Source organism: Parus major, chromosome 19 (genome assembly GCF_001522545.3).
Source record: "Parus major isolate Abel chromosome 19, Parus_major1.1, whole genome shotgun sequence".
Classification (NCBI taxonomy): Eukaryota; Metazoa; Chordata; class Aves; order Passeriformes; family Paridae; genus Parus; species Parus major.
The window spans coordinates 9,195,374-9,210,260 of NC_031787.1; the positions used below are offsets into that span (position 1 = coordinate 9,195,374).

General features: G+C 42.3%; 1 protein-coding gene across 3 annotated transcripts in view; it reads right to left on the bottom strand.

Annotated features, from left to right (window-relative positions):
- Positions 1-14,887, bottom strand: part of NOS2 (nitric oxide synthase 2) — a 32,831-nt gene that overhangs the window by 17,358 nt on the left and 586 nt on the right. The window contains exons 2-3 of one of the 3 annotated variants that reach the window (XM_019008616.2): positions 5,851-6,070; positions 110-294 (exon numbers count right to left, since the gene is read on the bottom strand). The gene's annotated coding sequence lies outside the window, so the exon portion shown is untranslated. Of the gene's footprint in view, positions 1-109; positions 5,145-5,850; positions 6,071-14,887 lie in introns of those variants that run through there. The other 2 variants (XM_015646495.3, XM_015646492.3) reach the window with 2 other exon arrangements.

A 14,887-nucleotide genomic window follows, 5' to 3' on the forward strand; every position in this document is an offset into this window, starting at 1 on the left:
GAAAAAAATGAGGAAAATGAGGAAAACTATGAAAAATAATAACAGGAAAAAAAGAATTATAATAATAAAAAGAAAAAAATAAGAAGAAAAAGCAAAAAGAAAGACTCACATTTCCCTTCAGTGGCACTCAGAGCAAGAAGCTCCTTGGTGTCCTGCACCGCAGTGTTCTGTGGTAGCACTGACACTATTACCTGTTACATGCACAAACCTTTAAATCAGCAGAAAGGAGGAACAAAGTTTTCACAACTGGACAGCTTGGAACTAGAGCAGAAGACTGAGTCAGACACTTTGCTCCTAATATAGAACAAAAAGATAGAATTTGCCATATAGTTAGTTTACCTGTGAGCTGCAGTAAATGACAGAATGAATAGCTGGACACGGTGCTTCTCACTGTGCTTTTGTGAGAGGTGTCCCAACCCTGCCAGGAGAGACTGCTCTCTGTAAAAGTTTCTTGCCTTTCACCTCTCAGGCTCTGTATCCCTCCCGGGAGGCAAAAGCCTTTTATAGTACAGGACCATACATGCAAAATAGCTCTGAGCAAAGCTGGACAAAAGATAGCGAAATCAGGGGGATTTCCCTGATTCTTGTCCTGTATTGCTTGGAGAAGTGGATGGTGTGTGGCTGCTGCACGAGCAGCATTACATAACCTGTGTGAGGGAGGGAGGGAGGGAGGGAGCTCCTGATGCTGTCAGCATCCCTTCCTTCCCTGGCGTGCTGCAGCCTTGACTCCTGCTTGTGCTTCTGGAAAGGGCAGGTGTTTGCAGCCTTGCACACAGTGTTAAAATTAAAAGAAATAAATGCTGAAGGGCTTCTCACAGCTTTCATCTCTGTGTGGCCAGTCTCCAGGCACCCTCCTGTACACCACCTATGGCTGTAGGAAGAGGGTGGGCAACTTCAAGAGAAATGTTACAGAGCTGTAGAGCTTTACAGTACAGACCAGGAAAGCATTTAAGCACGTGCTTATAACTAAGGACAGGTATTTTAAGTTTCACATACATATACATCCTTACTTTTGATCATATTTTAAAAGATCTTTCTCAATACAGTATTTGTAGAATTACTTGCTCTCCAAAGCTCCCTGTTCTGCCTGTTGCTGCCTGTGAGATTTGTCCCTTGGTGCTTTTCCAAAGTATTGGGAATACTGGAAGAAAACTGCAACTTGCTGAAGTACAAACCATTCCCACCATGCTGTATGTGGGAATACCAGGGGGATAGCTGGATGAGGAAGATGCGATTGCTGAGCTGATTTGCAATGTCAGACAACATGTGGACACACCTTTCACAAAACCAGACTTCTCCCAGCAGTCTGGAAGGCAGAAAACCCTTGGGACAGGGCTGGCAGCAGCAGTGCCCAGTGCTGTCAGGCACCTGCAGCCCCTGAGTGTGATGCCAGATAATGCCCCAACAAGGATTTTGACCTGCCTTATTTGTTTCTTGATATTATGTATGGCTATTTTAAAGAAACTGTTTAAAAATTAAAGACGACTAATAAATCTGCTGACTAATATGAGTCAAATGAAGTGCATTGATAACAATAGAAACATTTACAGTTGCTGACCAAAGATCTACAATAATGAGGCACAAGGCAACCAGAGAAATGAGGAAATGCGTGCTCTTTTCTTGTCTGTCAGTCTTTTACTGGGCAAGCTTGGGCAAAGTGTTTTCTTCTCTCTGTGTCTAGCTTCTCTGTTTGAAAATGAACATTAGGTGATTGTGTAAAGCATTTCTAGAGGCAAAGCAAGTGCTGTGCACACATGTTCATGCATGAGATCCCTTGTATGTATCCTATCCAGGATTCTTAGGGATGAATCTCTTGACAAACAGACCTGAGTTTTCTGAGCATTCATCTTTGTGACTTTATCAAGCCTGTGCTGCTTAGCATCCACTGCTCATGAATTTTCACAGTTGGGTTTTTCTTTAATGTGATGCCTTTCCTCTCACCAGAATTAGCAGGTGAATACCTTTGTTTAAAATATTCCAGTCATCGGGCAGATGTAATCAGCAGACAGAAATGATGTGTGAGAGTGGTGCCACTCAATGCTATGCCAGAAAATTCTGCCTTTACATTCTTCTTTGCATTTTCTACTTTGTAACAGGGTTTAAAAAATTCTCTTTGCATCCTTCCCTTTCTTATTAACTTCTTCTATAGAACATGGAATCTTAATGTCTAGTACTATAAGAAAGAACATACCTTAGTAGAACTTTATTTGAATTCATTGGGTTCTAAGCTTTTAGTATTCACCCTCCTCATTTCCCTGTGCTTGGGACTGCTGAAATCTAGGAAGGGTCATGTAGGGATTGGATATGAAAAATCAGATTTGGGATAACCAGAGGAGAAACATCTTTCCTTAGGAGAATTGTTAAAAGGATTTGCTGAGGTACAGCCATTCAGGGAACTGCTTAACCACTCCAGTTGCTCATACAGGACCTGTTTTTTTACTCACTTGAAATCAGTAATAAAACTCTCTCTGTACAATAAGAACAAGAGAGAACCATTCATTCCTCAGGTGGATCAGAGATTAACTGAACAAGCTCACTGGGCACTCCTTCCACAAATATTCTATGGGGCTTGGAAGGTTTTTCCTTCAGAAAACAAATTCTGCCCATATTTCCTACTTTTGCAAAGACACTTCTTCGTCTGTCACATCAGGAGTGCAAAAACTGGTTGCTTTCCTTGCATTAACTTTGATGAAAGAGGTGCCCTTTCAGAGCAGACTTTGACCTATTCAATGCTGTCATCTTGATTTAAATTTTGTTTTGTTTCTGAGTGTTTGATGGTCTGCAGCCTCAACAATCAGCTCTCTGCAATTTCCAAGTGAGTCACATTCTGTGTCTGATGTTATAATATACATCATATCAGCAAGATTCTGCATGAGCTCAAGAAGTCAGATTCCTGGAAACATTTACAGATCAAGCTCTGGTTGTAAGGTTGCTCCTCTGAGATCAGGGTATTTTGAGTCTTCAAAGAACAGCAGTTCTTTGAGGCAAAAACAACTGAGGCAAAGTTGATGACAATGAGGGCTGTCTTCCCTGCTTCCTGGAACCCAAAGAGATGTTCAGCTGTCCCAACATTTCACAGGTTATTAGTGAGCTCTTTCTAACTCCCTTTTCCTAACTAATGTAACTATTCTCTGAGATATCTCTTGCAGCAGTGCTGCACATGACAGCACAATAAATACAGTACTGCAGCCCCTGTAAACACTCAGCATCTCAGATTTGTTAGGACTTCCCTCACATCTGCTGGTTTCTGATGAAGATAGAATTAATAACAATAATAACTATTGCTGTTCCCAAATATCCCAATATCTCACTGACTACCGTCAGTCATCTTTTACACTGATTTGGCTTTTCATTTCCCAAATAAAATTTGTTTGGTTTGAATATTCCCCCAAACTTTGCAAGATGACAACTCTAGTTTTTTTTTGGTTTGTGTTCTGATTGCTGATTATTCCTTTAAGGGCTTTAAGATATTCACCATTAACTGCAGCTCCTTCTTCACTGGCTTCTTTATTATTTCAAAATGTTCCTGATAAAGTGGGGATAACAACTGTACTAAAAGAAAAATAAAAGATGTAGGCCTTGTCCCTTGAAAACATGCAAATGAAAGTAGGATCCCAGGCCTGTCTGGACCTTCGAGTTTCTGCAGATTTAAGGTACGTTTAAAGCAGCAGTTTAGTGTGGAAAGTGCAATGTTTTGTTTGCCATGTCCTGCTCTCCAGTGGCAGATTGGATGTCAAGTAATGGCAGGGCAGGGCGGAAAATTTCCCAATCTGACCATCTGAGGGCAAAAATGAAAGTTAAGGAGAGTGCTAAATTTGCAGAGACATGCCAGTAAACCCACTCCTTCCTGTCTGCTTGCTGTCAGTTAGGCCAAACTCAGACATGCAGAAAGAAAAGAATTCCCTCATCAGTCACCCTCTCCAAAATTCCCAGGGATGAGGAAGTGAGGGAGGACCAATGTCATCTGCAAGCAATAGCCAGACTTTGCTGTGCCTGGCTGCACGTTGGCTCAGGCAGAAGTGATTGCTGACACCTCCTCTCACCCCTGAGATCCTCAGCCACAGCTGCAGCAGCAAAGACAAAATTACAGCAAAAAAAGAGAGCAAAATAACAATTAGCAGTTGACTGGGCCTAAACCCTGGTGTCCTGCACATGGCTGTCACAATCTAGGCTGTGTCCTGCCCATCATTTCACTCCACTGAAGATGTCCCTGTGTGGAACATAAGGAAAAGCTGTCATGTGGATTGGGAAAAGGTATAGAACAGTGTTTGATACTTGTGCTCCTGCAATCCATGCTTGCCACAGCTGAACAGAAAAAAAAAAAAAAAAAAGATTACTGTGTGCAAAAAGAGTTTTGTGCTTGAAAAATAACAGTGAACTGCAGAGCTGCAAATGTCTTCTTTAGTAAAAGCATGGTTGGAAGAAGAAATGCCAATTGCAGTAACAGAGCACTGGCTGAGGCCAGTAGACTCTCTAACCAAGGGCAGGTAACAGAGGAGATTTGAAGAACAGAATACTGAAGTATAGAAGTAACTTGAGTTCTGAATCTAAAAACTTTGGTGTTTTTACTTCAAAACACACAGCACTGTTGGAACAACTTCAGTAAAACTTATGTGCTTCTCTTTATTGGTGACCTCTGAGTCTCTTTTCCTTACACCTGCCTTTATCTACTCAGTTGTTTCTTGCACATTCAGGTGTCACACTTTGGACAGTGTACCTTAGTCTGCACAAAACCAAAGCATGCTGACCAGCTTTCCATGTCTCCTGCATGGAGACAGAGGTTTTCTCAGGTAATTTTATGCCTCTGCTTTATCTATTTTATGCCCTGTTTTACTACCTCAATTGTTTTTAAGGACTCCTTGCTAAGCACTACAGTAAGGCCAGTCTTGCTTATGTCTGCACAACTTTCAGTGTCTGTGAATTACACCACATTTTCAAAACTTTCCATGAGAGTGAAATTGCTGCCCCTCTGCCCTTCCTGATAAGGTAGTGGTGCCAGAGGGTGTGGGGTGTGAGCTTACAGCTCCTTCTCCAGCAACTATCTGCCTTCCCCTATTAAAAAAAGACAATGTCCATGGCACATTCTTCATAGTATATTTAGTCAGTTTCCCTGGATGCTAACTATGAGCAAAAGCAGGGAGCACAGTGCCTGTGGAATAGCAGGCCACATAACTTTCTCAGTCTCACCTGAGAAAGTGGCCTGGGAAATCATAAGGAGGAATTAAACAATCCTCAGAGATAGAAGACAGCCTTGCAGGTGCTGTTTGTCTGTTCCTTGTTTTCTTGCAAGAGAAGGTCGAGGGGTGGTGTACCCCACTGACCAATGATGGTGATGTGTTAGTTCACTAACCAATAAGAGTTTTACCTTTCTGTACTTTCACATATTGGTCTATAAAAGAAGATCTGAAGCAATAAACTTTGCTCTCCTGTTCAATGCACAAAAGAGTCTGTGTCATTCTCGCCGTTCCCAATACAGTGACAAGTTGCCATTGATTTTGAGCTGCATGTCCAGGTCAATACTTATGCAATGAAATACAGACAATTTCCCAATTTGGTCTCTGTGGAGCATCCCAGAACACAATCTTCTGCCATGCTGCAGTGACTTCCAATTAATGGAGTGAATCTTTGAACTAATTCAGGAAATTTTGCCTCCTATCACAAATCTAAATAAAGACTTCAGTCTGAACATATCTTCTCACTACATCTTCTCCTTTTTCTAATTTGCTAGTTGATCATCCAGTGATTGTATAACTGGAGAAACATTCACCCTACCTTGTCAGTCAGCAGGGAATGAGCAGTTTTTGCCATGCAAGCTCACTCCAGGCAGCACTGTTTACACCTGGGGCTTACCTGCATTCCTGGTGCTGTGGTTCTGTCACATACACAAGGTGTTCTTTGGGAATGTGGGCACACATACTGATTAATCCTCCTTCGTTGAATAGAACAATTGTTTCTTCATGTGGAACTGACCAGCAAGCAAACTCAGCACGCAGGGGAACCTGAGGCAGTTGCTGAGACAGGGTACCGTGAGTAGTGCTGGCGTTTGTGGAATATTCCTCTAACATGACTCCTGTAATTGAAACAATAACAACTGATATCATGCACAGGTTCACAGAAGGCAGGTTGGAAGGGACCTCAGCACTTCTTTTAGTTCAACTTCCTGCCCAAAGCAGGGTCAGCTGTGAGGTGAGGGCTTGATCTAGACCGGTCTTGAGCCCTTCTGAGGAAGGAGACTGCACAACAACCTGTGCAACTTACTCTGCTGCTGGGCTGTCCTTGTGGGGATAAAACTTCTCCTTATACCCACCCTGGACTTCTCATTTCAGCTTCTGCCCACTGGTTCTCATCTTCCCATCCCTGCAAAGAGCCTGGCTCCATCTCCTCAGTGAGCTGAAAGCCACTGTAAGGCTGCTCCTCTCCTGGCTGAACAAGCACCATTCCTCCAGCCTCTACTCATGAGGCAGCACCATGGCCCAGCCTCAATCACCTTGATGGTCTCCACTGAACTCCTTCTTTGTGTACAGGAGGCCCAAACTGCACTCAGCAGTTCACCAGTAAAGGATGCAAATACTCCAATGGTGCTGCTTTTCCTTCATTCTCCTACAGGAATTCCAGGTTAGGAACGTACTATCTAGCTTGGTTTTTATTCAGTGAGCAAACACACTGCTGATTCAGACAACTGTTGACCACAGAGACAATGGTCTTTGAAGCTACATTTGGAATGGGGGATATCACTTGGGAGTTTGAAAAGTCACCTACTGAAAATACAAAAAAGAGATGTGGAGGAATATGTGTTGACAAGATCAGGTTCTAGAAAGTGATGGGTGGCTTTATGGAGTAGGTTAAGTCACAGGGGTTAATCTATAATAAACAGTCCTAATACACACATCAAAGGATTGTTACAGATTAATTAGCAGGTGCATTTATTAGCCATAACAATTTTTGTCTCCATTTCTGAAAGGATAAGATGCAAAACAATTACTACATTCAGTCTAAAGGTTTCACACACCTCTTGCAGCAGGAGTTGTTTGGACCACAGCCTCCAAAGCAAGAGGAGATGATGCAGACTGTGTGTATCACTTAAGGGACAGAAAGAGCAACTTTTTTGGTCAAAAATACATTCTTGCCTCACCTTGTTGTTATGATGATTACTTTCGATTTAGTCATCTGCAACTTGGCAGAAGGGAAAGTGAAGGGGAATTTTCTGTGACTTACAAGACATTCCATTAGGGCTGGGGAGCTCAAGAGACCTCTCTGACCAACACAAAATAAAAAACACTATGACATTTCCTTCTTTCTTCTCATGCAACACCTTCGAAGACTTAATTGCAATCTGAGAATTCTCCAAAAGAACATACTGCTCCTCTTTTTAGTGTTTTTGGAGATCAACAGTTTCTGTACTTCCATGAGTGTCAAAGTCCTTGTCCAATGTAACAGCTCTGATCCCGATTTTCTCCCATGTTTCTGCCTTTGAACTCCTATTTCTTTTCAATGGAAGAGTAAAGCTGCATGTGTGAAAGTCAGATGACTGGCACCCTGCAACGACTTCACATTTGTGAGAAAAATCCTCATCAAGTTAATGTCTTGATTTGGTAGAACAACCATTGCAGAAAAGGTGACTTCTCAAGTTTCTGCCCACACAGTGTCTGACACCTTTGGAAAAGGACGTAAGAAATGACAACTTGTGCATGGTTTTGGTAGGGTCTTGGCATAAGTTTCTACCCAGCTAGATGATAGTTCTTCAGGAAACACCACCCCATCTCTGACTAACCAGTAAATTGAGCGCACTGTGGAGAAGGAAGGACCCAGGCCAGTGGTGAGACAAACAAATGAGCACAGTATAAACCACTGCCCAACAAACCATCAGCTCATTTTTAAATAGACAGCTGGATTTAACACTAATAAAGCTGAAAACAAGAAAAAAGGAAGGCAGTTCTTCAGCACTAAAGGCAGCAGCAAGACTTTTAATATTTATTTTTCCAAAAGAGCATATGAGCATGGGAAAAGAAAGCAACTAATTACTGGACAAAAATTTCAGAATTATTTCTGCCTTCCCTTCACATTGAGTGATGAATTGGGGCTCAGATTCCAAGCTGATTTATGAAGGATGCATTTGCCTTCAGCATCACACTCACCTTTTGAATTTATCCACTCAGGCTGCTGCAGACACTGTTTCATAAAACTGGACACACAAAGCTGTTTCACTTTTAATTCTGGAAACCATGATTGAGTACAGGCCATTCCTCTTGAGTACTCCAGACAGTGAAAAATGGTTTAAGATGGTGAATGCTACTGAAGTACACAGGAGTCTTTCCCTTTGATTCCAGTGGCTTTGGCTCAGAACCCAAGAACAGCATGGAAAGTAAACATTCTAATAAGCAATTTTCCAGACTGAGACAGAATTTGATAGAGCACGAAGGCAAGATTTGTGTCTCTCATTTAACAGACAGTCCCTATGAATTCCAGAGGTTCTTATGAGTGTAACAGAGTTCTATGGAGCAAAGCTACATAATTTTGAGCTGTGATTTCTTTCAGATACTTATAAAATTGAAAACACTTCCTAAGTAGTAAATAAATAAGGCCCTCTCCATATAGTGCAATAAAGTGAGCAGATTACAGGTTCAGTACTGTACCCAATCTGTTCCTTTCAAAGCCTCATTGTTAGATCAAAGGGTTTATTGGTTCTGTTCCTCTCTCAACTAGACATGGATTGCATTCAATTTACTTTTTATGCTAAATACCACTTATATTGTGAACATTCTTTGTATAATTATCTCAGCTATAAAATCTGCACCTTTGCTTATGAGGATAATGAAGTTAGAGTGCAGGGACTGGCTCTCCATCTCAAATTTCATAATAAACCCTGGATGCCTTTTCACTGCACTTAATGAATTAGAAATAACCAGACTTGGCATAGTGTCACTGTGACATCCCACAGGCTCTATTCTGTCAGCTGGGAGAAGGATTTGGAGATCTCAATATTTTTAAACCATGTTTCTGAAATAGTTGTAAAATGATCATCACCATGTCACAGTACCCCCTAACTCAGAGCCATGCTAGTGGAGAATATTTTCAAAGCAATTTCCTGCTGCTTATTCCCTTCCAAATCAAGGCATTAACTTGATGAAGATTTTTCTCACAAATGTGAAGTCCCAACCTGTCTGAGAGATGCTGTGTGCCCTTTGATGGTTTCCCAAGTTAAGCACCTCAAAAGCAATTGAGAATTACTTTTGAAATCTTGGCCAGAAAGCTGCAATGTACTCTGAGATACTCCCAGCTAGGAAAAGGACAGACTCAACAGAGCTCTTGGGGGAGAGAAAGCTCCAAGACTCAACAGGTATGTGCATTCTGTACTGTCAACTGTGGTTAAACACACCATTTCTGTGACCTCTAGAAATGGGAGGGAAAAACAGAAAATAAAAGAGAAAGCAGCCCTTGCAGTTGCACAATTGTGGAAACAAAAATACTCTATTTTTATGCATGAAAAGTCAGTTCTCAGATTTACTGAGCATCAGGAAGGTGTCTCCAAAATATACAAACTTTATCTGTGCCCACCATAATGATATAATATTTTCCAGACTAACTTCTATTTGACATTTATTTTCAGTTTTCCTTGTTCCTTGTTTCATGCTAGCTGAGACACAGCCCACTTTCTGTAGATGAAATGACTTCTAAGAAATTGAAGCAAGGCTGAGAAGATCCCAGATCCTGTGTGATTTTATTTAATGCAGAACATGAGTCAACCTCATCGGCTACAAGAATTTATTGTCAATTTTGCATGTTTTAAAATCCATTCTGTAGAAGCAGAGAAAATTAACCAAAACACCAGCAGTTTTAAACTCCTCTCAACAAGAATGAATACCAGAGATGGTGCAAAAAATAAGGTGTAACAATAAAAAGATATTAAGTGCAGTGTTTTTTCAACAGATGATGCTGAACCTCAGCAGAAGGAAATCCACAGGTAATGAGGCCATTCAGTCTGAAGCTGTGCAGCTGCAGCTGAGAGAAAATATTTTATATGGGGTAGTGATATAGCCTCAAGCTGTGCCAGGGGAGGTTCAGGTCGGGCATCAGGAGGAGTTTCAACACAGAAAGGGTTGTCAAGCACTGGAGGGGCTGCCCAGAGAGGTTTGCAGTGCCCATCCCTGGAGGTGTCCAAGGAAGGCCTGGACGTGGCACTCAGTGCTCTGGGCTGGGGACAAGGTGGGCACTGGGCACAGCTGGGACTCCATGGGATGGGAAGTCTTTTGCCTGAATGATTCTGTGAAGCAAAACCAAGCTGGCTCAGAAGATGCTGATTAAAAAAAACAAAAATCAAGTGAATCCTTTTCAAAATGGATTCATGCAGAAGATAAAGGCAAATTCTTCTGGGGGAAAAGCCACCCAGGTTGATAGTTACAGAATGGGTAAGTTCAGTGTCCACAGTGAGGACAGAAAACAGCAGTCCCAGAACCGGTCTCCTCTCTTCTGCAAGTGAAGTGAGCAATGCCAGGGACCTCTCCCCAAGTGACAAACACAAAACACTGTTAATTTCTTAGCTGCAAGTGATAGATGCCTCCCTTTGCTTCTAAACTTTCAAAAACTATTTTGAATATCAAACACAATTATGAGGAAAACAGAAAATAGCCTTCAAAGAGCAGGGTTTTTTTAAAGTTAATGTGTCTGCCCTGCTTAATCACAAGCTGAAAGGAGTACTTGATGACTAGTGTATACTTCAGTTAACACTATTTCATAAAACCTGGCTTGACAGAAGTATAAGATAAATTAATCAAATAATGCAAAAGTTGAAAGATGCACCAGCTGGCTGGTGCTCCAGCAGAGGTACACCAGCTCTGAGCAGCAGGCAAGGCTGCAGGAAAGGGACAGGCCAAGTGGGCAGTGCAGGTCCATATTCAGTAGTGCTGTGGGTCAGGGACTTGTTTTAGACTGCTCTGACCAAGACACTGCTCACCTCAAATCACCCCTGCTCTTTGGGGTGACACTGAGGGACTGTGGAACATAAAGCTTTAAAGACTCATTCTTACAGTTCAAGGTCAAGGACTCTCACAATTAACAGATATTATGATATTGAGTACTTAAGACTCACAGATGTGCTGCCTTGATGTTCAGTTTGCAGCTTATCAAAGCTTTATATGAAGGCACAATTCATAATGCCATGTTAAAAGCTATTACAAATAAGAAACTGTTTCCTTTAAAAAAGATGTGAGAGAATATTATTTGTTTCTCCCAGAAATAGTGTGTATTCCTCTTCCTTACAGCATCACGTTAAAGAGTACTTCCTTATGACATTTGAAAATGAGCCAAACACCATGGAGGGGAGGTTTTTGTTTAGCATCAAGTCCTCATGCTCAAGTGTCCCTAAACAAAAAGCAATGCCTGTGATACAACCCGCCACGTGAGAAAGTTTACAAAGTACTGAAGAATGATTTAAAGAATATTCCATTACTGACAAATGGTGCTAAGCAAGGCCTAGCCTGGGTTGGAAATATTCTATTCAGTACCCACAGGGCTCAAATGACTTTTGGTGGCAAGTGTGAATGGAAATCAGTAACACTTCTGACACAAGAATGTGATCAGAAATGTATTTGTCTCTGGCCACGTGAAGGGCAGAATGCTATCCTGGATATTACATAAAACATGAATTTACAATTTTGTCCATACCAAAACTTGAAATTAATAAATGAATTACAAAAATAAATAAAAGGGAAAGATTTTCACTACACAGGAAGTTTCTGCATGAGGCTCCAAGCCTGGTAATAACAGAAGTGGTCTTTACCATTTCTCTGTAGACTTAAGAGCAGGAACATAAACACTAAAAATACTTTGACCAACCCACTGCTACTGCTCCATCTTTTGTCATGTTACTTCCATATTTGTAATGTACAGATTATCCACACACAATTTCAGCTTTAGGTGTCCAAGGCCATGAATACACAAAACAGAAATTTAAAGCACCAGTGTTGGTTAGACTGATGTTGAGAAGTCTGTAAAGTGATTTAAATGACTCATTTCTCCATGCTTCAAGAATGTAAAGCATGGTATCACTTCATAATCAGAAGTCTCCCAACTGTCTTTCCTTGTTCTAATGTTTGTCTTGCTCTTGCATAACGAGCCTCCAGTGAAACCATCGCTACCTTAATCAAGAGTTGCCTGCACACAACCTTTGAACTGTTAAGTTCACTCAGCTCCTAATGGTGGAGTACCTAGGAGAAGTTGTTGACTCAGGATCTTACTGGGACCAGCTGCAAAAGTGTTTTTGGCAGAATGTAGTTATTACTCTTGTGTCAACACAATGAAAACCCCGGGCTAGCCCATGGCACAGGATACTCTTCCCCACTGAAACTGGTGGTGGTGACTGAGTGCTTCTACAGCGAGGCCACAAACCCAGGATTTTGACACCACCTCCTGACTGGCCCTTGACCACTGTGTTACTGCAATCACCTATCAACAGCCCATCACTTACCAGAACTGGCACAGAAATGGGTTCCTCATTGCAGTAAAAGAAACTGAAGCCTATGAACACACTTGTTTCCTTTTACTGACATTATCCCTTCTCTGTCAGCAGCCCCATGAGTTTTTTAAACTCTTCAAAAATAGTTACAGAACACAACACAGCCTCATTTACCCACCATCTTTATGGTCATAGATTCTGAAGGACTGAAAATGGGAACACAGGTGCACCAGTCTATTTGGGGTTGCAATTTTCTTCTCAATTCCCACAGCAGAAACTGGGAGGACACTGTCTGTGACCATGTCTTTGTCACTGTGGGCAGTAATTGCCAGCACAGCAGCACCAAGGGAACAGCTCTTCAGGCTCAGCAGGGATGCGTGGCAGAGAGGCAGAGAGCTGCTCAAACACAGGTGGAAAGAACTCACTGTAACTCTCAGGTCAGACAGGTCACTGAGTGATAAATTTGGCCAACTCCAGGGTTAAATGATTTCTGAGCAGAAATGTTTGGAATAATAATTTTGGTCGAAGGTACTGAAGCTCTGCCCAAAACTCCTTCCAGAGTTCAGGTTCTCATCTACATCTGGGTTACCATAACATCTTTGTTCTCAAATTATGCTGCTGGAGAATGAGATTTGTATAAAATATAATAATGTTGAAAACATAAAAGCCTGAGCTCTGCAGCTGAAGGACTCTTCAGTCCAGTCATTACAGAAACATGTCTGAGGTACTGGGGTTACTTTCACTATTATAAGGAAATAAATAGTTAGCATTATATTGCCTCACCAGCAAGAAAATTACTTGTATATTGAGTAAATAAAGTTCTCTTTGACTCTATTAAAAGCTCTTTTTACTTTGAAAACCAGATTATGTTTGTACAAAAGTCCCTCAGGTATCTCCTCATGCCTCCAGTTGAATCACTACTATCAAAATATTTAGTCATGATGTCTCCTGCCTCACCAACCATGTTCCCCATCTTCACCCTACTGAGAACTGAATGCTCTATCACTTTCCAAACCCTAAAATTCACAGATCCTGGTCCTCCATATCAATTCCATCTATCGTACCTTTGGTCTTCCGTATCCCTACTGGCACCTCAGACATCTGGAGCTTCAGACATGCCAGGCTGCACCTTCCAGCTCCATAGTCCTTCCCTCTTGAAATAGCCATAAATTAAATAACAGCCATGTAAGAATGATCTAAACACACACAATTATCCTATTTTGTAACCAAACAAAATATTATATCTCACACTACCAAAAGTCAATTAAAGCCACAGAGGGGTGTGATCACATTTAAAGTTCAGGAAACTACCATGCATCCATACACTGTCGATCCCACTAAGCCTTGGAGTTTTTAATCATTATTGCAATGATACAAAATTTCAGTGCATCTCCATGCCACTCATGTGACCGTAAAAACAGAACAGACCTGGAGAACACCACAGGTCACCTGATTGCTGGTCTTGATCAGAAGCAGCACACGCAGAGAGCTTCTATCTAAAATGCTTGAGGTTTTTTATTAGTGTTCAATATTATACTGTATATTCCTTGTCAGCTGCCAAGGTTGAAGCTTTCTGTGCTCTACCTTGCACCAAATTATTTTGAAAGTTTAAACTAGAATGGCTGCAATTAAAAAAAAAAAAAAACAAACAAAAAAAAACTTGGGAAGAAAGACAAGTGGCTTTCCTCACAGGGAGAAACACCTAATTTGTTGAGAAAGTCTATTACCTTCCTGCTTTATCTGAAGTTAAGCAGACAGCTGGCTCCAGCATAATACTGAGTATCATCTGCTACAGAAAAGGACTTGAGGAGCAGAAATAAGTGGGGTAGAGAGACAAGATGAGGACAGCATTAAGGAATAGGTAAAATAAAGACAACAAAAGTTAAGGGTGCGTAAAGGTGATGTGAAAGACATGGGAGTAGAGAGAGGAACAATTGTGGTGACGGTAGAGGGAAGTATAACAGAGAGCAGGAACTCCAGGAGAGGAGGGTTAGAGGAGAAAAGGAAGTTTTTTTGGTGCAATACTTGATGAACTTCAGTGGCAGCCCCATTTCTGCTCCAGTCTTGCCGATCTCCTCGCCCAGTGGCGAGCCCGGAGCTCATTTCTGTCCGGCCCTCGGGGCTGCGGCGCCGGGCGGCACCGCCACCTGCAGGCGAGCCGCCGCAACTGCAGCCGGGCGGGCACGGCGGGCACCCCTCGGGCCTGCGCGCGGCTCTCCTTCCTCGCCAGGGACACCGACCCCGGCACCGCTTCACGGGACACGGGTCCCGGGGAAAGGACATTTATTATGTGCTGCAAAGCGCCGTGAAGCCTCTCAGCTGCATGGGAGCGACTGCGCCGTCCGGGGCACGGAGCCGGCCGGACCGGCACGGACCTGGCTGAACCGGCACGGACCCGGCTGAACCGGCACGGACCCGGCTGGACCGGCACGGACC